Below are 27,893 nucleotides of genomic sequence, written 5' to 3' on the forward strand. Positions count from 1 at the left end.
TTTACATGTATTTTCAGGGTTCCCAGGCGTGATTGGCTGTATAGATGGTACTCACATTCCAATCATTGCTCCTTCAGTAAATGAAGGAGACTATGTGAACAGGAAGTCTTTCCACAGCATTAATGTGCAGGTACATAGTTCCCTGTAGCATTTCAAACTAACAAATTATTTCATCATAGTAATGGATGCTAATTTGTGTTCTCTGCACTGTGAAGATCATATGTGATGCTGCCAACATTATCACAAATGTGGAAGCCAAGTGGCCAGGCTCTGTCCATGACTCACAAATATTCCGTGAATGTACACTGAGCACAAAATTTGGACATGGTGAGTTGAAAATACTTTAAAATATATAAAGACCAATTGCTTCAGGGACATTTGAACTGAAGTGTATCCTTCTGTCTTAGGAGAGTTCACTGGCTACTTGCTTGGTGATAGGGGGTATCCATGTTTACCCTATTTGCTTACCCCTTACTCTGACCCTGAACCGGGCCCACAGCAGCGATATAATCTGGCTAATTGCAGGACAAGAGCCAGAGTTGAAATGACTATCGGCATGCTTAAGGCCCGGTTCCAGTGCCTGCAAAGACTCAGGGTCACCCCAGAAAGGGCATGTGACATTATTGTGGCATGTGTGATTCTTCACAACATTGCCACAATTAGAGGAGAACACTGTCCTTCTGAACCAAACAGCAGTGATCCAAACCATGAACATCCTGACCCTCCCACGGACATACAAGATGGAAGAGCAGTCAGAGACACCATATGTCACAATCATTTCTTTTGACCCATCACCTCAACATGTTGAAAGAAGAATAAACAGGTTTTTTGTTCAACTGGCTTTATTGGTCGCCTGTATTTCCTGTACACAAAGTATTAAAAGATGTAAACCTCATAAAGTGTCTCTGTTGCTTCCTCCTCTGTAACAGCTGTCAATGTTTCTTCATTATTTTCCTGTAGTAAAGAAATAGACAACATTGCTGTTCTACTGTAAACTCATATAATCTGTGGAGTATTACTCACAACTGCATGTTGGTCTGGCTCAACAGGAGGCTGCACCAGATGCAGTACACCATCACCATCAACTGATAGAATATGAGGTTCATACAGGTCACTTATAACTTACAAGGGACCAAATGGCAATTAACAAACATACCAAGCACCTTACACTTCATTGTCATTATGCTCTCAAAGACAACCAAGACTGAGGGAAGGCAAAATCAGTAGGAAAATAACTTCACTACAAAATAATCCATTATGGTAAAGAGTTTATCAAATGAATGAGTAGCACTGCAAAGGTGACTGTGAAGAAAGGATGTATGCACATCATGTATTATTTTGAATTCACCCCCTATGTAGGCACTTGTGTCTTGCGGGGTTATTGACTCAGAGGATGTCCCCGCAGAGATGCCTTCGGCCACAGGGCGCCCACTGTTTTGGCTGAGGGCCAACTGCTCAGCCTCTGTGAGTGGTGGTGGTGGAGGACCCCCACCTGTTTTTCGGGCCTCCGCTTTTTTTCTGTTGGCTATAACGGGTCACATTTGAGCATACAGAGTAAGCAAATATGTACTTGTAATGTGCTCAGATAATTTCAATAAGTGCTTACAGAAAGAAAATTAATGTAGCCTCTAACTGCAATTGATTTACATCGGACAAACAGACCAAGCACTATGGCTCATAATACAATTACACCTTACCTGTTTGGACTATATTTTTATATTTCATTTTTACTTGCTGCCAGGAACGTTTGGGGCCTGTTGGGTTGCACCTGCGCTCACATCACGTCACAAAATAAAATGTATAAAATAACAAATAAAATAACATATGATAAAATAACGTGTTAAATGGGTGGAAATACCTAGATCAATGTTTAAATTAACACTCACGCATTGACTCTGTCGGCTATGTTTTGCCATCAGAATTTCGGCCTCAAGCGCTGTAAAATACATTGACCGCGCCTTCTTTCCCTCCGTCTCCATGGTGACTCGCTTAATCTGTGCTCCACTGATCAGGGCTTTATGTATCCTCGTCCGCGCGCTTCACTTGGGGTTAAAGCAACTCCGCGTTGACTGAACTACTTGTTATCAGCCTTTCTGAAACCGAATATACCGAGTTGGACAGTTCGGGGTTACTCAACCCTGCGTATCGTTTTTCACTCTGAGTTTTCTAAACCGGCTTCCTGAAACAGGGCCCTGTAGGCAGACTCATCCCCATCCGAGATGAACCCAATAACGGTGGTGTCATCTGCAAACTTGATTAGCTTGACAGACTGGTGGGTGGAGGTGCAGCAGTTGGTGTACAGGGAGAAGAGCAGAGGAGAAAGAACACAGCCCTGAGGGGAGCCGGTGCTGATGGTCCGGGAGTCCGAGACATTCTTTCCCAGCCTCACATGCTGCTTCCTGTCCGTCAGGAAGTCAGTGATCCACCGGCAGATGGGATCAGGCACATTCATCTGGGAAAGCTTGCCTCGGAGATGGTCTGGAAGGATGGTGTTGAAGGCAGAGCTGAAGTCCACAAACAGGATCCTGGCGTAGGTTCCTGGGGAGTCCAGATGCTGCAGGATGAAGTGTAGGGCCATGTTGATGGCGTCATCTACAGACCTGTTGGCTCTGTATGCTCTGTATGATTGTTGGGTTCTTCTCTGTATGTATTATTGTAGGGTCTACCTTACAATATAAAGCACCTTGAAGCTCCTGTTGTTGTGATTTGGTGCCATATAAATAAAATTGAATTGAGGTTAAAAAAATCTTCCTTTAAATTGTGTGTGTCATGGTCCTGGGTCGGTGACCCAGCGCTTTTAGTTGATTATCATTTTCTAGTTTATTATGATGATGATTATTATTATTGTTTGAGTTCTATGTGTTATATTCGGTCTGCCTTTGAGTCTGCGTCTGTGTCTCTGTCTGTCTATGGTGTCACCCCGTCTGTTTGTGAAGCTGTCTGTTTAGATCTGTGTCTTGTTTGGTTCCCCGTGTCTGAGTTTCCTGTTTTATTGTGAAGGTCTCTGCCTGATGTGAGTGTGTTCTGTTTACATTTCCCCTGTCCCGTCAGCTCTGATTTCTCCCGGCTGTGTTGCCCTCCTGTCTCTCATCCCCTGATTACTGGTGTGTGTATTTAAGCCCTGTGTGTTCTCCTGCCTGTTGCCGGTTTGTCTGTGTTACTCGGTGTCCTGCTCGTCGTCAGCAGCCTCTCATCCCTTTGTCGTATGCTCCCAGGTCTGTTATTTTAGTTCTCCCAGTTTAGGTGTCTTCAGTTATTTGTCATGCCCCACTGCTTGTTTGTCACTACACCTTGTAGATAAACTTCACTAGCATTTTCATCCACTGCTTGCATCTTGGGTCCTCCTTCCTCCACACCACACGGCTCGCCTTCCCAGCCGTGACAGTGTGGCTGTATCTATCCAAGTCTGTGTGTCTACTATATTGTCTACAGTCATGCTGCATGTTCCTAATACAGTGAATGAAAATGTTTCATGAGTTCTGTGTGGACGTGGCAGCAGCAGTTTGTTGTGTTTCTTAAAAGAAAGAAGAAAAATACAGAAACCTTCAGTTCTGTTCATAATAAACCTCCCAGCCTTTCCACAGGCTGTATATACGATCTGTCAGCTTGAATCTACAAAGCTGGAGTTCCACACATGATCAGAGAAAAACGCAGCAGCAAACACTGTGATCTGTGCTGAGCAACGCCCTCTGCTGAGTAGTGATGTGCGGATCGATCCTGAAATATCGATTCCTCTGATACCAATCATTTATGTTCTAGAATCGATTCTCACATTAAAATATTGATATTTTAGTAATTTAGGGTAAATTTGTAATTTATCATTAACAGGAACACAGTGGAAAGAAACTATATCATTCGGATTGTCTACATTCAAAGGAACTACTTCCTCTTCCGCCTTTCATAGTCATGTGCGAAATACAGCTGTATAAATGTCTCGCAGCCGCTGGGTGCGCACTCACAACAATGGCTGAACGTAATTGGAGTAATTTGCGGGTGTATTTTACCTCCACAAACAGCCGAGACGTGGTTTGCGATACATGTGGCAAAAAGTGAGGTGTTGTGGCCACACTTGCCAACCTTGAGACCTCAGAATTAGGGAGACATTCAAAAGGGCTGGTGGGGGGTCGATAAATACATTTTACAGTGTTTATTTATCGGATAAAATACGTTAAATGTCACCGTTATTATTGGCCGGCCCAGAAACAGCGGGGGTGTCCAAATTCAGAGGCTGCTTCCACCTGAGGACCCGGCCTTCGCGGTCTAAAGAAAGCCGGGTAGTACGTCATGAGCTCCCTTGGTGGAGTGAAACTCGGCCGTCTGCTCCTTGCTATCTAAAATATAACCAGGCACTGATGTAAACACTCGACCGTCTCACACTTTGTTTAATCAGTTTTCTGTTTGACGTTTATTCAGCTGTGTGAAAACCCCGGAGGAACCCTCCCGAGGGATTAATAAAGTTAAATTTAATTTAATCTAATCTAATAACTTTAATCTCAGCCAAACCGATTTACTCACGAACAAATAAAACACTGAAAAAGCCAAACAATAACATGTTTAAGTTATCAAAGTGACTTATATATCATGTTTAACCCGAGTAGCGAAAGACCGCGGGGGTTTGAAGACTATGTGTCAGCTCAGATATTTGAAGTTTACACAGCTACATTCTCACCTGAAAATATGTTAAAAGTTTTTTTGTGACCCAGAAAGAGAAATAAGAGTAATATTTAAAAGTATCTGGAAACTGGAATTGGCTGGGCTGAATTATGAATTCTGAGACATGGTTTTTCAATTTTGTTGTCCGGGTGGAAAATCGGGAGAAATTCGATAGAATGGTGGCTCCGGGAGATTTTCGGGAGGGGCACTGAAATTCAGGATTCTCCCGGAAAAATCGGGAGGGTTGGCATGTATGGTTGTGGCAACATCACTAACCTCGTCAAACACCTCAGAGTAACTCATATCACAGAATATGAAGAGCTTATGTTGAGGCGAACTGAAGAGAAGGACAGGGACAGGTGCTGCTAGGGCGAGACAGACGTCTCTTACTGAGTCCTTTAGTGCTGCAGGCAGGCAACGTGCTCAAATAGCACAACTTCAGTTTTTTTATTTCTATGTGATGAACTCTGCATTATTAAGTGATAAGAACAAGAAATCTGATGTCCTGTAATCATTATGACGCTATAACTTGAGATCCAATAAATAGAATAAATTTTTGTACAAAGTATTGGTATCGGATCAGTATCGTCGATACCACCCTGAATATTACTTGGTATCGGATCGGAAAGGAAATCAGTGGTATTGCACATCACTACTGCTGAGCAAACAGTGGAACTACAAAAGTGTCATGGTCCGGAGTCTGCGACTCCGTGTTTATGTTAGTTTATTAGTATTCTGTGGTTTTGGTTGCCTTGGGTGTTTGTACTCTTCTGTTTCATGGTTCATGTTCCTATGTTCTGTGTCCCCCAGTCTGTGTTAAGTTGGTGTGTTATGTCATTGCGTGTATGTGTTTCCTGTTTTATTGTGAAGGTCTGCGTCTTATGTGAGTGTTTTCAGTTTGCCTCCCTAGTCTCGTCACGTTAATCACTCCCAGCTGTGTTCCCTACCTGTGTGTAATCTCCCTGTGTTCTCTGAGTGTATTTAAGTTGTGTCTTCTGTCATGGTAGTTGCTGGTTCGTCTGTGTTGTTTCCCCTCGTCTCCCCGTATGTATTTCCCCGGACCTCCCTGCATCTTCGTTTCTGGTTTGTTTTGCTAGTTGTACCCAGTTTAGGTGTCCGGTTTCATGTTCACCCACCATTGCTGTTTGTACCCACTCCTGTAAATAAATACTCACCTGCACCAGAGCCGCCGCCTTTTGGGTCCTTTCTCCAACTCCACACGGCTTGCCCCGGCAAACCGTGACAAAAAGGTGGTTAATGAAAAGCAGCTCAAAGCACGGCTTTAAAGAGACTCACTGAAACACACAACAGTGTCCACATCTGCACTTTATAACAACATAAAGCATCATTATAGGAATAAAACTTTATTTATAAAGCGTACACATCAAAGAGAAGGACACCAGGAACAAAACAAGCCGATCAATGGAACGACATTGTCACGATTTGCGAAGGCAGATCGTGTGGAGATGAGAGAATGAGGACCCAAACGCAGACACAGATACAGGGGAAGGTTTTAACTGAAGGCGAGCCTTTATTTATGGCTGTACGAAAAGTCTACAACACAACAAGCGAAGGGGAACTGAAAAACACTAACAAAAGCTGAACTGGGAGAAGCTATCCAAAAGGAACGTAAAAAACAATGCAAAACCTGTAAGTCGGGAACGAGGAAGCTGAGACATGAGAACACAGATGAACAGAAGATCCAATGATGGGAAGCACACACAATAAATACACAGAGAGGAACGATGGAAATTCACAACAGGAAGGAGACGCAGCTGAACCTTATTAGACCTGACGAGACAAAGAGGAAGAAAACCTCAAAACACTGAATGTGGGACACTCTAAAGTAAAACAGGAAACAACACGAACATAGAAACCAGGAACACTAGACAATGAACACAAGGGAGGCACACAGACAAAATCTAGGGGCTGGAAAATCATAAAAGTATTAAAGGATAACCAAGGAGTTAGAAATACAAAAGACAAAACCACGAAAAAACACAAAATCCCAGAATATTAAATAAACCAGACAGAGAAAGAGCAAATGAGAGCACTCAGACACACAGGGCTTACACTAACAGAGCACACAGCTGGAAAGCTTTACAAGCTGACTATGAGTTCACACTAGATAAAGCTGCCTAAGGAAAGAAAGCTGGTTTGGATCAATGAAGCTGCAAAATATAAACAGTTCAAACTGTTCTGTGAAAAGAAATCAGATCAAACTGACATGATGTAACCTTGATACCAGCATATTCACTGTTGTGCAACTCAGTCGAGTTTATTTCAAAGAAAAAGTGCAACGAGGAAGAGATTTGGTCACACACACCCTGTCTGTCTGATACAGTAAGTTCAACACAGCCAGGCTTTCTTTGTGTTAACTCTGGCTTTCTGCTTCAGGATCAAGCTCCAACTACCCTAATCAGAGACATTAGAATAGGTGATAGAGAAAAGAGAAAACAGAGCTAGCTAATCTTATGGTCTGATCACCACAAGCACAAAAATAAATACTTGAAGTAAAACTCAGATACTTGCTCTGGACCCAGTTATGGGTGCAGCATTAGTTACCAGGGTGATAGAGCCAGGTAAACAGAGAGCTGCCTTCATGTTCAGGGACCACAGCACTGCCACAATGACACTCTGGTGTTTCGAGTTATTTTGAGTATTACTTAATATAACAGATATTTCCTGGTTGGTTCCTTTATGATTATATTCTCAGTGTAATTTATACGTTTTCTTAGTTTTGCTGCCATCTGTGATCTGCTTTCTGTTGTGGTAAGTTATAGTTCCTATTTAATTCATTGAGTTTAAGGTTGACCTGCCTCCCCTGTGTTCCCACAGAAGTCTCTGTCTCCATATAGGCTTTCCCTTTCATTGTTACTTCCTGTTTTCTTTTGATAGTCTTTTGTGAAGGAAGCCAAGATTAAGAAACTACAACTTTACATTAGAATGTGCAGACTCCACCCTTTCATAATCAGTGCATAGAGCCTGTTTGCTCCAGTCCACTGAACTGTTCAGGGAGTTTTTAGGACTTTCTGATAATAATGAATTACAATCTTCCAGCCTGGAAGTAATAAATGCATGAACTAGTTTTTCAGATGGAAGAAAGCAGTCTTACATATTTGTTTAATATGTGCGGTGAAAGACACATATTAAACAATGACTCCAAGGTTCCTCACAGTGTTACTGGAGGCCAAGGTAATGCCATCCAGAGTAAGAATCTGCTTAGATACCATATTTCTAAGATTTTCAGGGCCGAGTACAATAACCTCAGTTTGATCTGAATTAAGAAGCAGAAAGTTAGCGGCCATCCAGGTCTTTATGTCTTTAAGACATTCCTGCAGTTTAACTCATTGGTGTGTGTTATCTGGCTTCATGGACAGATAGAGCTGGGTGTCATCTGCATAGCAGTGTAAATGTATGCTATGTCTTCTAATGATGCTGCTTAAGGGAAGCATGTATAATGTAAACAGAATAGGTCCTAGCACTGAACCCTGTGGAACTCCATAATTAACCTCAGTGTGTGGAGAGGACTCTCCATTTACATGCACAAACTGGAGTCTATTAGATAGAATTCAGATTTTACATTTTTACTATTAGAAAAGTCCCTGCATCCTTAAATGTCTCCCGTTGTCCAGAGTTCTCTCTGACTGTCTCCTTGGTGCATTTAAACCCCTGTTCCTCCCGGTCCTTGTCGTCTGTTGTCTTCGTCTCTGTTATCAGTCATCATAATTTTACCTTCTCTGTGCAAGTCTGCAAATTTCTTTATTAAATCATAAGATTCATAAATTCATCAAGTCTCTCTGTGCCTGGGTCCTCATCACAAAACATGACATCACTGTTTTGTACATTTTAACACAATTTAATCCCCACATTTGTGAAAGAAAAGCAAAACACTTTTTTGAAAAGTCTGTAACAAAACCATCAAATCTGATAAAGGTTATTTAAATGCTGCTAAAGAAGAATGGATTGGAATAAAAAAATACATATCCTGACCTTAATTACTGCGGGAGAATAATGAATGATGCTCACAATGAGTAAAAAGTAAACAGTGCATTTTTTGGATAGAGATTCACCTTTAAAGTGTATGTATTATATAATACAGATCCATAAAAAATCCTTGAAATGTACAAAATATTATTAAAAAATAAAAAAAAACTGAGACACCTTGGCCTCTGGTACAATGTATACAATATATGAAAAGATCTTTACTCCAGATACTACTATGGCTTTGCAGATTTTTCCTTTTCTTTTAACTTATGTCGCCTCACCTTGAGGTTGGTAAATCTGTCTATCACATTTTGGTGGTCAAGTCTCTCAAGCATCTTTCTTTTTTTTTTTTTTTTTTTTTTTGTTGTTGTTGTTTTTGTGTCCTGTCTGGCACTGTAGCAATCAGAATTATTGTCTGAAGGCCAAGAAAAGTGCCCAACAGATTTACTTTCCCAATTGGGCCTTTTCCTATACTGGTCCACTTGATTGTCATAGTTTATTTGATCTTTATTAGTTATTTTTATTCTAAGTTATTGTAATCAGGCCAGACTGGACTCGGGGATGGGAAAGAAAAACAAGAAAAGTTTTTTCCTCTTTATCTTTTCCTGGATCACCTGTTGAGAAAGAAAAAAGGAAACAAGCAGAAGAAGACTACAGCAATAGAATAAAAAACATCATGATGATCTACGGGAATATAACAGTGAATACTAAATATTAAACATTATTGTGCAGCACGTAAGATCGACAGCGCACAGTGTGCTTTGAGGTAGGAGCCAAAAAGGGTGTAGTTTGTGTGTGTGAGCACCCGTGTGTACACCTGTGAGTATGGACGCACTCGTTTATAAAAGGTTCCTTCATGTAATGATCTGCTAGAGGGTGTGGGGGGGCCACAGCCCCGCCCACCAGGGCATGAAGCAGGTATGGAGGAGATCAAGGCTCCAGACATCCAGAGGCCCCCAGAACACAACCAAGGAAGACCAACAGAGGGGCAGCCGCGCCACTGTCCCAGAAAGAGCTGAGGAGAGTCCCAGATGAGGGCTCACTCAGCAGCCGCGGAGCAGAAGCCAGGGGGGGTTGCAGTGACGCGCCCGTGAGCTCCGCCAGCAGCCAGCTGTGCCAGAGTGACCGAGCCCCAGGCCGAGATGCCGAGGGCACCCCACCCCCGAAGTGGCCCGAGCGAGCCCCAGGCTCCAGGCCCCGATAAGCAGCCACCAAGGAGTGAGCCGGTGTGTACCTGGACGCCCATCCCCGGACACAAAGAACCACCAACGCACCGATGTCTGAGGGCGTCTGCTACTGGCAGGGGGAGTGGGGGGGGGGGAGATAGGCCTCCAAACCTTGGAGGGCCTGAGATGTCCCCAGAGAGGTGGCGTCTGATACCCAACCTGACATATAGACACAGACATACAGGCACACACAGATACAAACATCCATTCCCACCCGCTTACTCCACACTCAACCAACGTGGAGACAGACATAGAGAGACACTGTAAACACAATCACACTCCCCAAGCGTACTCTACAAACCAGGTCTAGGTACCCTTGGTCCCTGGAGGGGGAAACTGCACCCAGACCCAGGTAGTGTTACCCTTTTCCCTGCGGTGGGGAGAAGCAGACCGCCCCGACTACGCAGCAGCAGGGAGGCCCCACACTCCAGACCCCAGTCGGACGCCAACTCCTCCTCCTACCCCCCCCCCCCCCCCCCCGCTCCAGCAGGTCGCAGAGAACGGGGGTGTGTGAAGACTCCAAACCTCCCTTGGCCCGCTCATATGTAGTGTTGATGCATGTGTGTTCTAAGGTGCATTTAAAACCCAGGAGGGCATGGAGCTACCTGCCAGAGAGCAGCAGGTAAGCACATAGCCCCTCCTGATAGCCCTCAGTGTCTACGTGTATTTAAAATTGAGAGGTGGGCAACGACGCCAGGGGTGAGGTGTACACCCTGATAGTCTTTTGGAGTCCGTGTGGCGTGCCAACCCCCAAGATCCTATATGTATGTGTAATGAGAGTGTGAGTAATGTGAATGTCTAAGTTGTGGGATAAAACTGAGGCAGAGGTAGCCAGAAGGGGACAGAGGGGGAGATGCCTCCCCTGCACCCTGGTGACACACCTTTACCCCAAGGTCCTGCATGTGTGGGTGATTGTGGTGGAGCAGGAAGAGGGAGGCAGCTGGAGATGGGGAGGGAAGGAAGGGAGGGGCAAGTGACCCCTCCCTGGGGCCAGCTCCCCCGCTGACCCCAGTAGGCACCCCCATACTCTGCAACCCACCAGGGAAAGGGGGCCCAGGCCCATCCGGACCGGGGCCCAGTACAGCAGCGCCGCCTGCCCCCACAGAGCCCGGGACACCCCACCCGACCCCACCACAGAGAAAACTGCACCCACTCATCTTCCAGACTACACGAGACAATAGATGCCCAGGCTGAGATCTTCCTCCATCTTTCCTGTATCTCCCCCTCCTGCAGAGAGTTCCTGAAGAGAGGAGAGCTCCTGCAAGATGTAACAACCTCCCCCACCAGTCCAAGAGCCCCCAAGGTAGCTCGATGCACTGGCGGCACCCTGCGCCAGGGCCGGGCCCCCATACACCCACCCGCCCACAACCCCGGCAACATACCAACCGGGACCAAACCCCCCCAAGGCCCAGCCAGGGCCCCAGCCCAGAGATGGAGCACCCCCACAACCCCACGCCCGTCCCGGACCCACCTTTGTATTGAATTAATTGGGATTTCTAATTAGATGAAAGGTTTTTAAGCAAATCTGAGACCAGAAGTTTTGGTCTAAGTTAACTGATAAATCCGCTTCCCATTTTGCAATAGGAAGTGATATTGATTCATCTGTTTTAGAAAGCATTCTGTATATTTTGGATAGTAATCTGGGGGTTTTAAGAGTAAGAAATTGAACCACACTTGGTGGTGTTTGTAGTTCAACTTGACCCGGTTTAAATTTCTTTTTTACTATGGATTTAATTTGTTGATATTCTAAAAATCTTTTCTTGTTGATCCCATATTGTGTAACTAGTCCGTCAAATGAAATAAATTCTGTTCCTTCTAATATTTGTTCTAAGTATTTGATTCCTTTACCTGTCACAATACGGCTGTGTGCAGGCAAGAGTAGGACCCAAACGCAAACTCACAGAGTCAAAAGGTAAACTCAAAAAACACAGCTTTATTGCTGGCGTGGAGTGGGACACGAAAAACAATACAAAATAAACTAAACTAAACTGGGAAAACTAAAGCACAAGGAGCCACAGGGAAAAATCACACAGCTATGAGGGAGGACGCAACACTGACAAAGAGAAACATGGGGCTTAAATACACTGAGGGATAACGAGGGGGAATGAGCCACAGGAGGAGAGCACAGCTGAGAGTAATTAAGCAGGACGAGGCAAGGGAAGCAAAACTAGAAACATTAACATAGAACGAACTGTGAAAGTAAAACAGGAAACACACTGACGGAACTCAAGACATGTGAACTTAACAGACTGGGGGAGACAGAACATAGGGATCTGAAACATGGAACAGAAAGGCACAGTAAATCAACATGAACTTAACAACGCCACAGGGGAAGAGTAAAACAAAATGCAGGAACACAGGACCTCTTTCAAAATAAAACAGGAAACATGGGGCGATCGTGGCTCAAGAGTTGGGAGTTCGCCTTGTAATCGGAAGGTTGCCGGTTCGAGCCCCGGCTTGGACAGTCTCGGTCGTTGTGTCCTTGGGCAAGACACTTCACCCGTTGCCTACTGGTGGTGGTCAGAGGGCCCGGTGGCGCCAGTGTCCGGCAGCCTCGCCTCTGTCAGTGCGCCCCAGGGTGGCTGTGGCTACATTGTAGCTTGCCATCACCAGTGTGTGAATGTGTGTGTGAATGGGTGGATGACAGGTTGTGTAAAGCGCTTTGGGGTCCTTAGGGACTAGAAAGCGCTATATAAATACAGGCCATTTACCATTTACATGAGACAGCCATGATAATACAAACTTGATAACATAAGACACGCAGCATGAAACACGAAGGTTGAGGGGAAACTTAAATACAGGGGAAGAAAACACAAGGAGTCTAATAACCAAATGAACTTAGATAACCTAATGAACAAAATAAACTCAAACTCAAAACGCTGGGTCAAAAGACCCAGGATCATGACATTACCACTCCAATCTGAAAAGTTTATCATATTATTGTTTTGTAATATGTCAGGGTTGTTCCAGATAGGTGTACGTTTGCATGGGATTAATGAAGACGCCGTCAATTTTAGAAACTCCCACCATGCTGTCAGAGAAGAGCTGATGTTGATGCTTTTAAAGCATTCATGTTGTTGGATGTTTGAGCTGATAAATGGTAGGTCTGAGATCTCTAGATTATTGCAAAGTGCTTGTTCTACATCTAGCCAAGGTTCATCTAAGAGGGTATGTTTTAGCCATCCTGAGATAAACTGAAGCCTGTTGGCTAAGAAGTAGTGCTGAAAGTTAGGCAGTTCTAGTCCTCCTTTATCCTTGGTCTTTTGTAGTGTTTTTAAGCTTATACGTGGGGGTTTATTTTTCCAAAGGAATTTGGACATACATGAATCTAGAGATCTGAACCAATCTTGTGGCGGTTTAGTTGGGATCATTGAGAATAAATAATTTATTTTTGGTAAGACCATCATTTTTATAGCGGCAACCCTTCCCATGAGTGATATGGGTAGACATTTCCACCTAGCCAGATCATCTTCTACCTTCTTTAAAAGTGGGATATGGTTTAATTTAGTTAGATCTGCAAGCTTGGGAGAAACATTAATACCTAAATATTTTATATTTCCCGATTGCAGTGGTGTAGAAGAGGAATTATGGAGGGAGCAATTAATCGGTAGGACTGTAGATTTTGACCAGTTAATTGAGTAATCTGATATTCTTGCAAAAGAGTTTATCAATTCAATCACCCCAGAGGGTTTGTGAGTTTTGGAGACAGAGTAACACATCATCCGCATAAAGGCTGATTTTATGTTCCGCGTTCTTGCATTTTATGCCCTTAATTACTGAATTCTGTCTAATTGCTGCTGCTAGTGGTTCAATAAAAATTGCAAACAGTGAAGGGGAGAGTGGGCATCCCTGCCTGGTGCCCCTCAAGAGCCAGAAGCTGGAGGATGTCTGGTCATTTGTTCTGACACAAGCTGTTGGGGAGTTATATAATATTTTTAACCAGTTAATGAAAGAAGATCCAAAACCAAATTTGTGTAAAGTTGCAAATAGAAATTTCCAGTTAACTCTGTCAAATGCTTTTTCTGCATCTAAAGAGAATATTGTAGTTTCTAGGTTTTTACTGTATGAGTAGTCTATCAAATTAAGTAATCTACGTGTATTTGTTGATGAGTGCCTACCTTTTATGAAACCAATTTGGTCAGGATGAATTAAGAGGGGGGTTATTTTCTCCAGTCTCTTTGAGAGAGCTTTGCAGATTATTTAAAGGTCTACATTTATAAGGGATATTGGACGATAGCTTGAGGGATATACAGGGTCTTTGCCTGGTTTTAGTAGGAGATTAATGTTTGCAGAATTCACATTTGGTGGTAGTCTGCCATTTTCCTCAATTTCCTGCAACATTCCGTGGAATACTGGTGCCACAATTGTCCAGAATTCTTAGTAAAATTCTGCAGGAAAGCCGTCTGGAACTGGAGCCTTATTTTAGGGCATACTTATCAGGGCTTCCTGGAGTTCACCTGGTGTCAGTAGTGAATCCAGTGCCATTGCTTGAGTGTCTAATTATTTTGGAAGAGTTATTGTTGTGATATTTTGATACCATGGTAGCATTTACAGGATATTGTTTTATAGTGATATTATACAGGAAAACTGTTACTCAAATTCAAATTCAAATTCAAATTTTATTTGTCACGTACACAGTCATACACAGTACGATATGTAGTGAAATGCTTGGACAACTGCTCGTGACCTAAAGAGAACAAAAAAGGAAAAGGCTATGAATAAGATAGGAAATAAATATGAAAAATTAAAAAGGGTAAATTTAACTAGGAAGGAATAAAATATAAATTAAGGTTAAAAATGAAATAACTGTACAACACAAATTAGAAATTTGTGTTATTTGCCTTATTGTAAATACTCAATAAGGCCCATTTACTAGTTGTTTTTCTCTTTCTCTGTGACCCAAGAATTAATGTGTAAGAATCACAGGATGGTACCTCAAGGTTGAAAACACCACAGAGATCACTCCCTTACTCCCATCTTCCCTTCTTTATCTCTTAGAAAAAGGCTTGTTAAAGGCCAGGTGGTTTGTTTCAGAATTCACACCGGCTCACTCCTTGGCGGCCGCTTGTCGGGGCCTGGGGCCTGGGGCTCGCTCGGGCCCCTTTGGAGGTGGGGTGCCCCCGGCCTCTCGGCCTAGGGCTCGGTCACTCAGGCGCAGCTGGGGGCCGGCGGAGCTCACGGGCGCGTCACTGCAACTCCCCCTGACTTCTGCTCCGCGGCTGCTGGGCGAGCCCTCATCTGGGACTCTCCTCAGCTCTTACTGGGACAGTGGCGCGGCTGCCCCTCTGTTGGTCTTCCATGGTCTCTTGTGTTCTGGGGGCCTCTGGATGTCTGGAGTTTTGATCTCCTCCATACCCGCTTCACACCCTGGAGGACGGGGCTGTGGCCCCCCCACACTCCCTAGCAGATCATTACATGGAGAAACCTTTGGAATGCAAGCATGCTGATCCACACAGGTATGCACACATGGGTATTCACAGACGCGGACTAAAGCTTTCTTGGCTGCTGCCTCAAAGCACACTGTGCGCTGTCTATCTTGCGTGCTGCACAATATCGTTTATTACTTAGTAAATACTGATATCTATGACTAGCTAGTTTATTGTGATGGTATGGTGCTTTGTTTTCTCTATTATTATGTTGCTCTTTGTTGTTTGCTGTCTCCTCTGTTTGTTTTTGTTTGTTTGTTTGTTTGTTTGTTTTTTTTCTCCATACAGGTGACCCAGGAGTTTTTTGGGGGTTTTTTTGTCTCTCTTCCCCCCCCTTCTCACCGTCTCTTCTCCCCTTTGGTTTTCTTTCTTTCTCTCCCCCTCTCTCTCTCATTCATTCCCCCTGTCCTATTTATTAAAAAAAAAAAAAAAAAAAAAAAAAAAAATGACAAAGGATGAACTGAAGCTCTGCCATCACGTAATGTCGCATACTGCTGTTTCTGATGTCATTTAGAAAAAAAAAAAAAAAAAAAGAATTCACTAATGAAAGAACTCTGTATTCTGTGTCTAGGAGTGTATTTCGCTGGGATAATCATAAATTGTAGCTGAACTGATAAACTATACAAAGGATACTTCTTTGCTCAGAGGGCAGGAAGACGCTTCCTTATTTGGTCTGTACCGGTTTTGTCATGGTCCTGGGCCATGTTGGCCCAGTGTTCTTAGTTTTCTTGTATGTTTGTATTTTGTTCCTTATTTAGGCCATGTTTTCTGAGTTGCCCTGTTGTGTTGTTCCCTAAGTGTTTTCCCTTCATGGCTTTTACCCCCTGTGTGCCCCTCTGTGTATCTGTGAGCCCTCGTCTCTCCTTATGTTTTATTCCATGTTTCCCCTGCCCATTATGTCCAAGTTCTCCCCGTGCTCTCTCTCCCCCCCCTGTGTGCCCTGTGTATTTATGAGCCCTCGTCTCCCTTTGTGGTTGTTTCATGTTTCCCCAGCCCGTTATGTCTGTGTTTTCCCCGTGCTCTCTCTCCTCCTGTCTGAACCTCTGTGCACTTCCTGTTTACTTTGTGACTCTCACGCCCGTACATGTCATGTTCAGTTCACCCCGCCCTGTCTCGTTATGATTATCAGTGTCACCTGTGTTCCCCGTGTGTTCCCACTTTCCTCGTTTACCCTCTGTGTATTTCTGTCTGCGTCTCCCTCTGTTCAGCGTGACGTCGTCCCTCATGCTGTGTGTGGATCTCCCTGTGTCTCCCTGTGAGTTCTTAGTTTATGGTTTCCCAGTTTAGTCTAGTTTGTATGTTTGTTCTCCCAGCAAATAAAGCTGTGTTTTGAGTTCACCTCCCCGAGTCTGTGAGTCCTGCATTTTGGGTCCAACTCCTGCCTGCCGCACAGCGATTCCTGACAGGTTTGAACTGAGAATCTGCTGACACACGAACCTTTTTCCTCTATATAAACTGTTGTATTATGAATAAACCTTTGAGTTGATTTTGGGAAAGCAACCTGAACAGTCTCTGTATCATTTTGTTCTCCTAACTGCTCCCGACGTCGTAACTAACCCAGCTGAACGGCATACCTGAGTGTTACTTTGAATAATTTTGAATCTTATACAAAACTCTGCTTATAGGTGCCCACGCCTCGGAGGAAACCCGATCCACGGAGAAACCAGGGACGGAGATTTCCTTCAATTTGGTGTCAGAAGTGGGATTTCCTGACGAAGGTAAATACGTGTCTTTTATATTTATATGGGACTGTATTATACCTTTCTCAGTGATCAATCCATAAAGAAACGGGATATGCTGATGAAGTTTCACTTAGTGGCCCAGATAAATGGGATACACTGACGACTTCCTTAGTCCCCGAATAAAGTAAATTAAAAGCAGAGAGACACAGGAAGTTGCCTGTTGTCTTGCGAGAAGTTGCTCGTTAAGTGAGAAGTTGCTCACCCAAAAAAAAATAAAAAATTGCTAGCTAGCGATAAAATTTAAAGTAACCTCAGCCGTGCCGCAGCAAAATACTAACATAAATCCTTCAAGCGTGTAAACCCCTCTGGAAATCACTGAACATGGGTCAGAATAATTCAAAGACCACAGACAGGTCCGATAAAAAATCGAAATTAACTGTAAAACAAAAAAAAATAAAATATAAAGTCACAAATAACGGCTCAGTACGACTCCCACTTCCGGTTACATGTAACCCACGTCCGCGAATCGGTGAAGACTTCCATGATTACGTATCCAGAACATGTGGAAGTGCTTATGTGACTGACTTTGTCTACAACTGTAGTGATGATAATAGGAGATCAGTGTTGTATTCAGCCCCCTAAAATCTCAGAATTAGTGGTAACTATTAAAGAGCTTCCCGATCCTCTTAAAAATCCTACAGCCTTTGTCTTTGCATTACAGAGAAGTACCAGATATCACCATTTGGGTGGTCCGGATTACAGGTACATATTGTGTCAATGCATTCCTGGAGTAACCGAGTCACAACTCATAGAAGAGATAGATGAATTAAATCCACAGCATGATAAAGCATCCACAACTGCAGAGTTCTTGTGGGTAAAAGATAACAAAATCAACGGTTTCTTTAGGAATCTAAAGAGATTCCTGCTAACAATGTCCAGAGACAAAATTGACTTAAATGCAGTAACTATGTGTAAACAGAAGCCTGATGAATCTATCCTAGTATTCATAAAACGCTTTATGCACTGTTGGGCTAATGAGGCATGCATGCCAGAGGATGGAAATGATCAGATTTTCATTACTACCTTTTTGAACAATATCCACCCTGAATGCTCTCAGTTGCTAAAAGTGACAGCTACTAATAATCTCTATGAACTGAGTAAAGATGCTTTTTTAAAGCTTGTAAAACTGAAGGCCAGTGCAGATCTTTTCCCTACTACCACGAAAGCTAAAAGTGTTAAGATGATGTTGAATTTTGATGTTGTAGATCCAGAAGAAAGTGAGAAACTAATGTATGCAGGATCACCTGCTCCAGCACAGCAGGGAGGTTTCAGAGGACAGAAAGATAAGAGTAGAGATGTGTGTTTTTGCTGTGGAAAGATAGGACATTGGTATAGGGAGTGTCAGTTTGCATCCTCCAACAGGGCACACGCGCCTCAACCACAGAACGCAGGACAAGTTCCTGCCACTAGGCGTCAGCAGAGCTCTTCCAGTCAAGGTAACTGGCAACCACAAGGAGCACGCAATAGTGGCTCCACACCTAGGCCGCAGCCTTACAACCCGCATTATAACCCACAAGGTAGACAAGCTAGAGGTGCAAATTTAGCTCAGTTTTCCAGCAGCCGCAGAAACCCAGAGCATGAATCAGAATGGGAAAGGGTGCGTTACAATTCTCACCATGATCTTTTCCCATCACCTGATAATCCCCGGCTGGACCGCCAATAGGGAGGCCCAGGTGAGGATGAGGGACAGCAGTGTGAAGCACTACACACGATGCTGCATTTGCAACTGTCCCCTAACACAGAGCACTTGCCCATGCTACAGGTAGAAATAGATGGTAAGAAATACCCATTTTTAGTGGATAGTGGAGCCACTAAAAGTTCACTGTCTGGAAAATTTTATAATGGGCCTGTTTCCTCTGTGTGCATCAACACTATGGGAATTAACGGAACTGTAGTGCAATGCCCTAAAACTCATTCTCTAAAGACACGTTGGGGCCCAAAACCAGATGAAATCACATATCATCCATTTGTAATTATTCCAAACTCGCCTGTGAATTTATTAGGCAGAGATTTAATGGCAAAAATGAATTTGTGTATTTCATTTAACACAAAGGGTGAAATGTTTGCTGATACTGATAACAGTTGTGTGTTCTCTGCCCTATGCACCAACATCATGGAGAAGGAACAGCCTCTGTGTCAGCTGGACGCCTCAGCAGAGAATGAACTCAACATCCTTTTGTCCGGTATTCCACGTCACACACTGTGCCAAAAACGTGTACAAATACCACTACCAGGTAATCCCACACCTGGGAGCCACACTTTTGTTTCTCTCACACTGTTTAACAACATGATAACTGCTCACACCAGTGAAGATAAAACAGTGGTTTTGTCACATAACTCAGACATAGGTTATGACATAACTAAACCATGTCGACACATAGATCTAACCTACCCTATCCACTGTACTATTTCTGCAGTTACGTTGCCAGCTGAATACCAGAATATGATATTATGGTCTAAAGGTGAGAATGATGTAGGATTTATTGACTGTACACCCTATCACGCGCAGCTGAAACACAACAAGCCAGTATATGTCAAGCAATATCCCATTTCCGCCGAAAAAGCCGCAGCCCTAGATGTCATCATAGGAGATTTATTGACTACAGGAGTAATAAAGCCTACAGTATCTTGTGATCAGGAGATATTTTATTTTGTATTCTCATAATCAGTTATCATTGATTAATCATTTACCATTGTGGAATCTGATGACAGTATAATCTTTGTTTTATATCTATGGTAATCTGAGTAAAGATTAATGGATGCATATTATCATCATTGTAATCAAGTCTCAAATGGTATCCACAGCATTGTATTCACCGTCCAAACTGGAGGGTCCAGCAGGACCTTGTTCTAATTCATTTGCAGGCCTACATCAGAACATGCACATACAGAGTTATGTAAACACGCACGTTCACCCTTATTTACACAGGGAGGTCATGTCAGGACATTCTCTAGTTGGACACACAGGCTCACAGAACTGCACAACATGACATGTCACACACTTGTTTTTCTCTAAAGTATCATCTGATGTTTGTATAAGGAGAACTTTGGACTATGGGGAGACTGTTATCATTTCCAGTAAGGTCTAACTGTGTGATGTCATCAGGGGTAATATAAGGATGGGGAACGGTCCACTCTTTGGAGATCTGTGGCTGTACGTCAGTCTTCCCATAGTCCAAAGTTCTCCTTATACAAACATCAGATGATACTTTAGAGAAAAACAAGTGTGTGACATGTCATGTTGTGCAGTTCTGTGAGCCTGTGTGTCCAACTAGAGAATGTCCTGACATGACCTCCCTGTGTAAATAAGGGTGAACGTGCGTGTTTACATAACTCTGTATGTGCATGTTCTGATGTAGGCCTGCAAATGAATTAGAACAAGGTCCTGCTGGACCCTCCAGTTTGGACGGTGAATACAATGCTGTGGATACCATTTGAGACTTGATTACAATGATGATAATATGCATCCATTAATCTTTACTCAGATTACCATAGATATAAAACAAAGATTATACTGTCATCAGATTCCACAATGGTAAATGATTAATCAATGATAACTGATTATGAGAATACAAAATAAAATATCTCCTGATCACAAGATACTGTAGGCTTTATTACTCCTGTAGTCAATAAATCTCCTATGATGACATCTAGGGCTGCGGCTTTTTCGGCGGAAATGGGATATTGCTTGACATATACTGGCTTGTTGTGTTTCAGCTGCGCGTGATAGGGTGTACAGTCAATAAATCCTACATCATTCTCACCTTTAGACCATAATATCATATTCTGGTATTCAGCTGGCAACGTAACTGCAGAAATAGTACAGTGGATAGGGTAGGTTAGATCTATGTGTCGACATGGTTTAGTTATGTCATAACCTATGTCTGAGTTATGTGACAAAACCACTGTTTTATCTTCACTGGTGTGAGCAGTTATCATGTTGTTAAACAGTGTGAGAGAAACAAAAGTGTGGCTCCCAGGTGTGGGATTACCTGGTAGTGGTATTTGTACACGTTTTTGGCACAGTGTGTGACGTGGAATACCGGACAAAAGGATGTTGAGTTCATTCTCTGCTGAGGCGTCCAGCTGACACAGAGGCTGTTCCTTCTCCATGATGTTGGTGCATAGGGCAGAGAACACACAACTGTTATCAGTATCAGCAAACATTTCACCCTTTGTGTTAAATGAAATACACAAATTCATTTTTGCCATTAAATCTCTGCCTAATAAATTCACAGGCGAGTTTGGAATAATTACAAATGGATGATATGTGATTTCATCTGGTTTTGGGCCCCAACGTGTCTTTAGAGAATGAGTTTTAGGGCATTGCACTACAGTTCCGTTAATTCCCATAGTGTTGATGCACACAGAGGAAACAGGCCCATTATAAAATTTTCCAGACAGTGAACTTTTAGTGGCTCCACTATCCACTAAAAATGGGTATTTCTTACCATCTATTTCTACCTGTAGCATGGGCAAGTGCTCTGTGTTAGGGGACAGTTGCAAATGCAGCATCGTGTGTAGTGCTTCACACTGCTGTCCCTCATCCTCACCTGGGCCTCCCTATTGGCGGTCCAGCCGGGGATTATCAGGTGATGGGAAAAGATCATGGTGAGAATTGTAACGCACCCTTTCCCATTCTGATTCATGCTCTGGGTTTCTGCGGCTGCTGGAAAACTGAGCTAAATTTGCACCTCTAGCTTGTCTACCTTGTGGGTTATAATGCGGGTTGTAAGGCTGCGGCCTAGGTGTGGAGCCACTATTGCGTGCTCCTTGTGGTTGCCAGTTACCTTGACTGGAAGAGCTCTGCTGACGCCTAGTGGCAGGAACTTGTCCTGCGTTCTGTGGTTGAGGCGCGTGTGCCCTGTTGGAGGATGCAAACTGACACTCCCTATACCAATGTCCTATCTTTCCACAGCAAAAACACACATCTCTACTCTTATCTTTCTGTCCTCTGAAACCTCCCTGCTGTGCTGGAGCAGGTGATCCTGCATACATTAGTTTCTCACTTTCTTCTGGATCTACAACATCAAAATTCAACATCATCTTAACACTTTTAGCTTTCGTGGTAGTAGGGAAAAGATCTGCACTGGCCTTCAGTTTTACAAGCTTTAAAAAAGCATCTTTACTCAGTTCATAGAGATTATTAGTAGCTGTCACTTTTAGCAACTGAGAGCATTCAGGGTGGATATTGTTCAAAAAGGTAGTAATGAAAATCTGATCATTTCCATCCTCTGGCATGCATGCCTCATTAGCCCAACAGTGCATAAAGCGTTTTATGAATACTAGGATAGATTCATCAGGCTTCTGTTTACACATAGTTACTGCATTTAAGTCAATTTTGTCTCTGGACATTGTTAGCAGGAATCTCTTTAGATTCCTAAAGAAACCGTTGATTTTGTTATCTTTTACCCACAAGAACTCTGCAGTTGTGGATGCTTTATCATGCTGTGGATTTAATTCATCTATCTCTTCTATGAGTTGTGACTCGGTTACTCCAGGAATGCATTGACACAATATGTACCTGTAATCCGGACCACCCAAATGGTGATATCTGGTACTTCTCTGTAATGCAAAGACAAAGGCTGTAGGATTTTTAAGAGGATCGGGAAGCTCTTTAATAGTTACCACTAATTCTGAGATTTTAGGGGGCTGAATACAACACTGATCTCCTATTATCATCACTACAGTTGTAGACAAAGTCAGTCACATAAGCACTTCCACATGTTCTGGATACGTAATCATGGAAGTCTTCACCGATTCGCGGACGTGGGTTACATGTAACCGGAAGTGGGAGTCGTACTGAGCCGTTATTTGTGACTTTATATTTTATTTTTTTTTGTTTTACAGTTAATTTCGATTTTTTATCGGACCTGTCTGTGGTCTTTGAATTATTCTGACCCATGTTCAGTGATTTCCAGAGGGGTTTACACGCTTGAAGGATTTATGTTAGTATTTTGCTGCGGCACGGCTGAGGTTACTTTAAATTTTATCGCTAGCTAGCAATTTTTTATTTTTTTTTGGGTGAGCAACTTCTCACTTAACGAGCAACTTCTCGCAAGACAACAGGCAACTTCCTGTGTCTCTCTGCTTTTAATTTACTTTATTCGGGGACTAAGGAAGTCGTCAGTGTATCCCATTTATCTGGGCCACTAACCCTAACTTCATCAGCATATCCCGTTTCTTTATGGATTGATCACTGAGAAAGGTATAATACAGTCCCATATAAATATAAAAGACACGTATTTACCTTCGTCAGGAAATCCCACTTCTGACACCAAATTGAAGGAAATCTCCGTCCCTGGTTTCTCCGTGGATCGGGTTTCCTCCGAGGCGTGGGCACCTATAAGCAGAGTTTTGTATAAGATTCAAAATTATTCAAAGTAACACTCAGGTATGCCGTTCAGCTGGGTTAGTTACGACGTCGGGAGCAGTTAGGAGAACAAAATGATACAGAGACTGTTCAGGTTGCTTTCCCAAAATCAACTCAAAGGTTTATTCATAATACAACAGTTTATATAGAGGAAAAAGGTTCGTGTGTCAGCAGATTCTCAGTTCAAACCTGTCAGGAATCGCTGTGCGGCAGGCAGGAGTTGGACCCAAAATGCAGGACTCACAGACTCGGGGAGGTGAACTCAAAACACAGCTTTATTTGCTGGGAGAACAAACATACAAACTAGACTAAACTGGGAAACCATAAACTAAGAACTCACAGGGAGACACAGGGAGATCCACACACAGCATGAGGGACGACGTCACGCTGAACAGAGGGAGACGCAGACAGAAATACACAGAGGGTAAACGAGGAAAGTGGGAACACACGGGGAACACAGGTGACACTGATAATCATAACGACCATGGAAGACCAACAGAGGGGCAGCCGCGCCACTGTCCCAGTAAGAGCTGAGGAGAGTCCCAGATGAGGGCTCGCCCAGCAGCCGCGGAGCAGAAGTCAGGGGGAGTTGCAGTGACGCGCCCGTGAGCTCCGCCGGCCCCCAGCTGCGCCTGAGTGACCGAGCCCTAGGCCGAGAGGCCGGGGGCACCCCACCTCCAAAGGGGCCCGAGCGAGCCCCAGGCCCCAGGCCCCGACAAGCGGCCGCCAAGGAGTGAGCCGGTGTGAATTCTGAAACAAACCACCTGGCCTTTAACAAGCCTTTTTCTAAGAGATAAAGAAGGGAAGATGGGAGTAAGGGAGTGATCTCTGTGGTGTTTTCAACCTTGAGGTACCATCCTGTGATTCTTACACATTAATTCTTGGGTCACAGAGAAAGAGAAAAACAACTAGTAAATGGGCCTTATTGAGTATTTACAATAAGGCAAATAACACAAATTTCTAATTTGTGTTGTACAGTTATTTCATTTTTAACCTTAATTTATATTTTATTCCTTCCTAGTTAAATTTACCCTTTTTAATTTTTCATATTTATTTCCTATCTTATTCATAGCCTTTTCCTTTTTTGTTCTCTTTAGGTCACGAGCAGTTGTCCAAGCATTTCACTACATATCGTACTGTGTATGACTGTGTACGTGACAAATAAAATTTGAATTTGAATTTGAATTTGAGTAACAGTTTTCCTGTATAATATCACTATAAAACAATATCCTGTAAATGCTACCATGGTATCAAAATATCACAACAATAACTCTTCCAAAATAATTAGACACTCAAGCAATGGCACTGGATTCACTACTGACACCAGGTGAACTCCAGGAAGCCCTGATAAGTATGCCCTAAAATAAGGCTCCAGTTCCAGACGGCTTTCCTGCAGAATTTTACTAAGAATTCTGGACAATTGTGGCACCAGTATTCCACGGAATGTTGCAGGAAATTGAGGAAAATGGCAGACTACCACCAAATGTGAATTCTGCAAACATTAATCTCCTACTAAAACCAGGCAAAGACCCTGTATATCCCTCAAGCTATCGTCCAATATCCCTTATAAATGTAGACCTTTAAATAATCTGCAAAGCTCTCTCAAAGAGACTGGAGAAAATAACCCCCCTCTTAATTCATCCTGACCAAATTGGTTTCATAAAAGGTAGGCACTCATCAACAAATACACGTAGATTACTTAATTTGATAGACTACTCATACAGTAAAAACCTAGAAACTACAATATTCTCTTTAGATGCAGAAAAAGCATTTGACAGAGTTAACTGGAAATTTCTATTTGCAACTTTACACAAATTTGGTTTTGGATCTTCTTTCATTAACTGGTTAAAAATATTATATAACTCCCCAACAGCTTGTGTCAGAACAAATGACCAGACATCCTCCAGCTTCTGGCTCTTGAGGGGCGCCAGGCAGGGATGCCCACTCTCCCCTTCACTGTTTGCAATTTTTATTGAACCACTAGCAGCAGCAATTAGACAGAATTCAGTAATTAAGGGCATAAAATGCAAGAACGCGGAACATAAAATCAGCCTTTATGCGGATGATGTGTTACTCTGTCTCCAAAACTCACAAACCCTCTGGGGTGATTGAATTGATAAACTCTTTTGCAAGAATATCAGATTACTCAATTAACTGGTCAAAATCTACAGTCCTACCGATTAATTGCTCCCTCCATAATTCCTCTTCTACACCACTGCAATCGGGAAATATAAAATATTTAGGTATTAATGTTTCTCCCAAGCTTGCAGATCTAACTAAATTAAACCATATCCCACTTTTAAAGAAGGTAGAAGATGATCTGGCTAGGTGGAAATGTCTACCCATATCACTCATGGGAAGGGTTGCCGCTATAAAAATGATGGTCTTACCAAAAATAAATTATTTATTCTCAATGATCCCAACTAAACCGCCACAAGATTGGTTCAGATCTCTAGATTCATGTATGTCCAAATTCCTTTGGAAAAATAAACCCCCACGTATAAGCTTAAAAACACTACAAAAGACCAAGGATAAAGGAGGACTAGAACTGCCTAACTTTCAGCACTACTTCTTAGCCAACAGGCTTCAGTTTATCTCAGGATGGCTAAAACATACCCTCTTAGATGAACCTTGGCTAGATGTAGAACAAGCACTTTGCAATAATCTAGAGATCTCAGACCTACCATTTATCAGCTCAAACATCCAACAACATGAATGCTTTAAAAGCATCAACATCAGCTCTTCTCTGACAGCATGGTGGGAGTTTCTAAAATTGACGGCGTCTTCATTAATCCCATGCAAACGTACACCTATCTGGAACAACCCTGACATATTACAAAACAATAATATGATAAACTTTTCAGATTGGAGTGGTAATGTCATGATCCTGGGTCTTTTGACCCAGCGTTTTGAGTTTGAGTTTATTTTGTTCATTAGGTTATCTAAGTTCATTTGGTTATTAGACTCCTTGTGTTTTCTTCCCCTGTATTTAAGTTTCCCCTCAACCTTCGTGTTTCATGCTGCGTGTCTTATGTTATCAAGTTTGTATTATCATGGCTGTCTCATGTAAATGGTAAATGGCCTGTATTTATATAGCGCTTTCTAGTCCCTAAGGACCCCAAAGCGCTTTACACAACCTGTCATCCACCCATTCACACACACATTCACACACTGGTGATGGCAAGCTACAATGTAGCCACAGCCACCCTGGGGCGCACTGACAGAGGCGAGGCTGCCGGACACTGGCGCCACCGGGCCCTCTGACCACCACCAGTAGGCAACGGGTGAAGTGTCTTGCCCAAGGACACAACGACCGAGACTGTCCAAGCCGGGGCTCGAACCGGCAACCTTCCGATTACAAGGCGAACTCCCAACTCTTGAGCCACGATCGCCCCATGTTTCCTGTTTTATTTTGAAAGAGGTCCTGTGTTCCTGCATTTTGTTTTACTCTTCCCCTGTGGCGTTGTTAAGTTCATGTTGATTTACTGTGCCTTTCTGTTCCATGTTTCAGATCCCTATGTTCTGTCTCCCCCAGTCTGTTAAGTTCACATGTCTTGAGTTCCGTCAGTGTGTTTCCTGTTTTACTTTCACAGTTCGTTCTATGTTAATGTTTCTAGTTTTGCTTCCCTTGCCTCGTCCTGCTTAATTACTCTCAGCTGTGCTCTCCTCCTGTGGCTCATTCCCCCTCGTTATCCCTCAGTGTATTTAAGCCCCATGTTTCTCTTTGTCAGTGTTGCGTCCTCCCTCATAGCTGTGTGATTTTTCCCTGTGGCTCCTTGTGCTTTAGTTTTCCCAGTTTAGTTTAGTTTATTTTGTATTGTTTTTCGTGTCCCACTCCACGCCAGCAATAAAGCTGTGTTTTTTGAGTTTACCTTTTGACTCTGTGAGTTTGCGTTTGGGTCCTACTCTTGCCTGCACACAGCCGTATTGTGACAGGTAAAGGAATCAAATACTTAGAACAAATATTAGAAGGAACAGAATTTATTTCATTTGACGGACTAGTTACACAATATGGGATCAACAAGAAAAGATTTTTAGAATATCAACAAATTAAATCCATAGTAAAAAAGAAATTTAAACCGGGTCAAGTTGAACTACAAACACCACCAAGTGTGGTTCAATTTCTTACTCTTAAAACCCCCAGATTACTATCCAAAATATACAGAATGCTTTCTAAAACAGATGAATCAATATCACTTCCTATTGCAAAATGGGAAGCGGATTTATCAGTTAACTTAGACCAAAACTTCTGGTCTCAGATTTGCTTAAAAACCTTTCATCTAATTAGAAATCCCAATTAATTCAATACAAAGGTGGGTCCGGGACGGGCGTGGGGTTGTGGGGGTGCTCCATCTCTGGGCTGGGGCCCTGGCTGGGCCTTGGGGGGTTTGGTCCCGGTTGGTATGTTGCCGGGGTTGTGGGCGGGTGGGTGTATGGGGGCCCGGCCCTGGCGCAGGGTGCCGCCAGTGCATCGAGCTACCTTGGG

At 43.1% G+C, this 27,893-nt stretch overlaps 2 long non-coding RNA genes across 2 annotated transcripts; both read left to right on the forward strand.

Moving 5' to 3' along the window:
• On the forward strand, positions 1 to 899 carry LOC145430537 (uncharacterized). Its single transcript, XR_013911119.1, has 3 exons — positions 1 to 130; positions 216 to 327; positions 408 to 899. It is a non-coding gene; the product is annotated as an uncharacterized LOC145430537 (long non-coding RNA).
• A 14,931-nt stretch (positions 900 to 15,830) lies between these two features.
• On the forward strand, positions 15,831 to 17,433 carry LOC145430541 (uncharacterized). The gene is made up of 2 exons (XR_013911123.1): positions 15,831 to 15,973; positions 16,699 to 17,433. It is a non-coding gene; the product is annotated as an uncharacterized LOC145430541 (long non-coding RNA).
• The last annotated feature ends 10,460 nt before the right edge of the window (positions 17,434 to 27,893 follow it).

Source organism: Astatotilapia calliptera, chromosome 8 (assembly GCF_964374335.1).
Source record: "Astatotilapia calliptera chromosome 8, fAstCal68.1, whole genome shotgun sequence".
NCBI lineage: Eukaryota > Metazoa > Chordata > Actinopteri > Cichliformes > Cichlidae > Astatotilapia > Astatotilapia calliptera.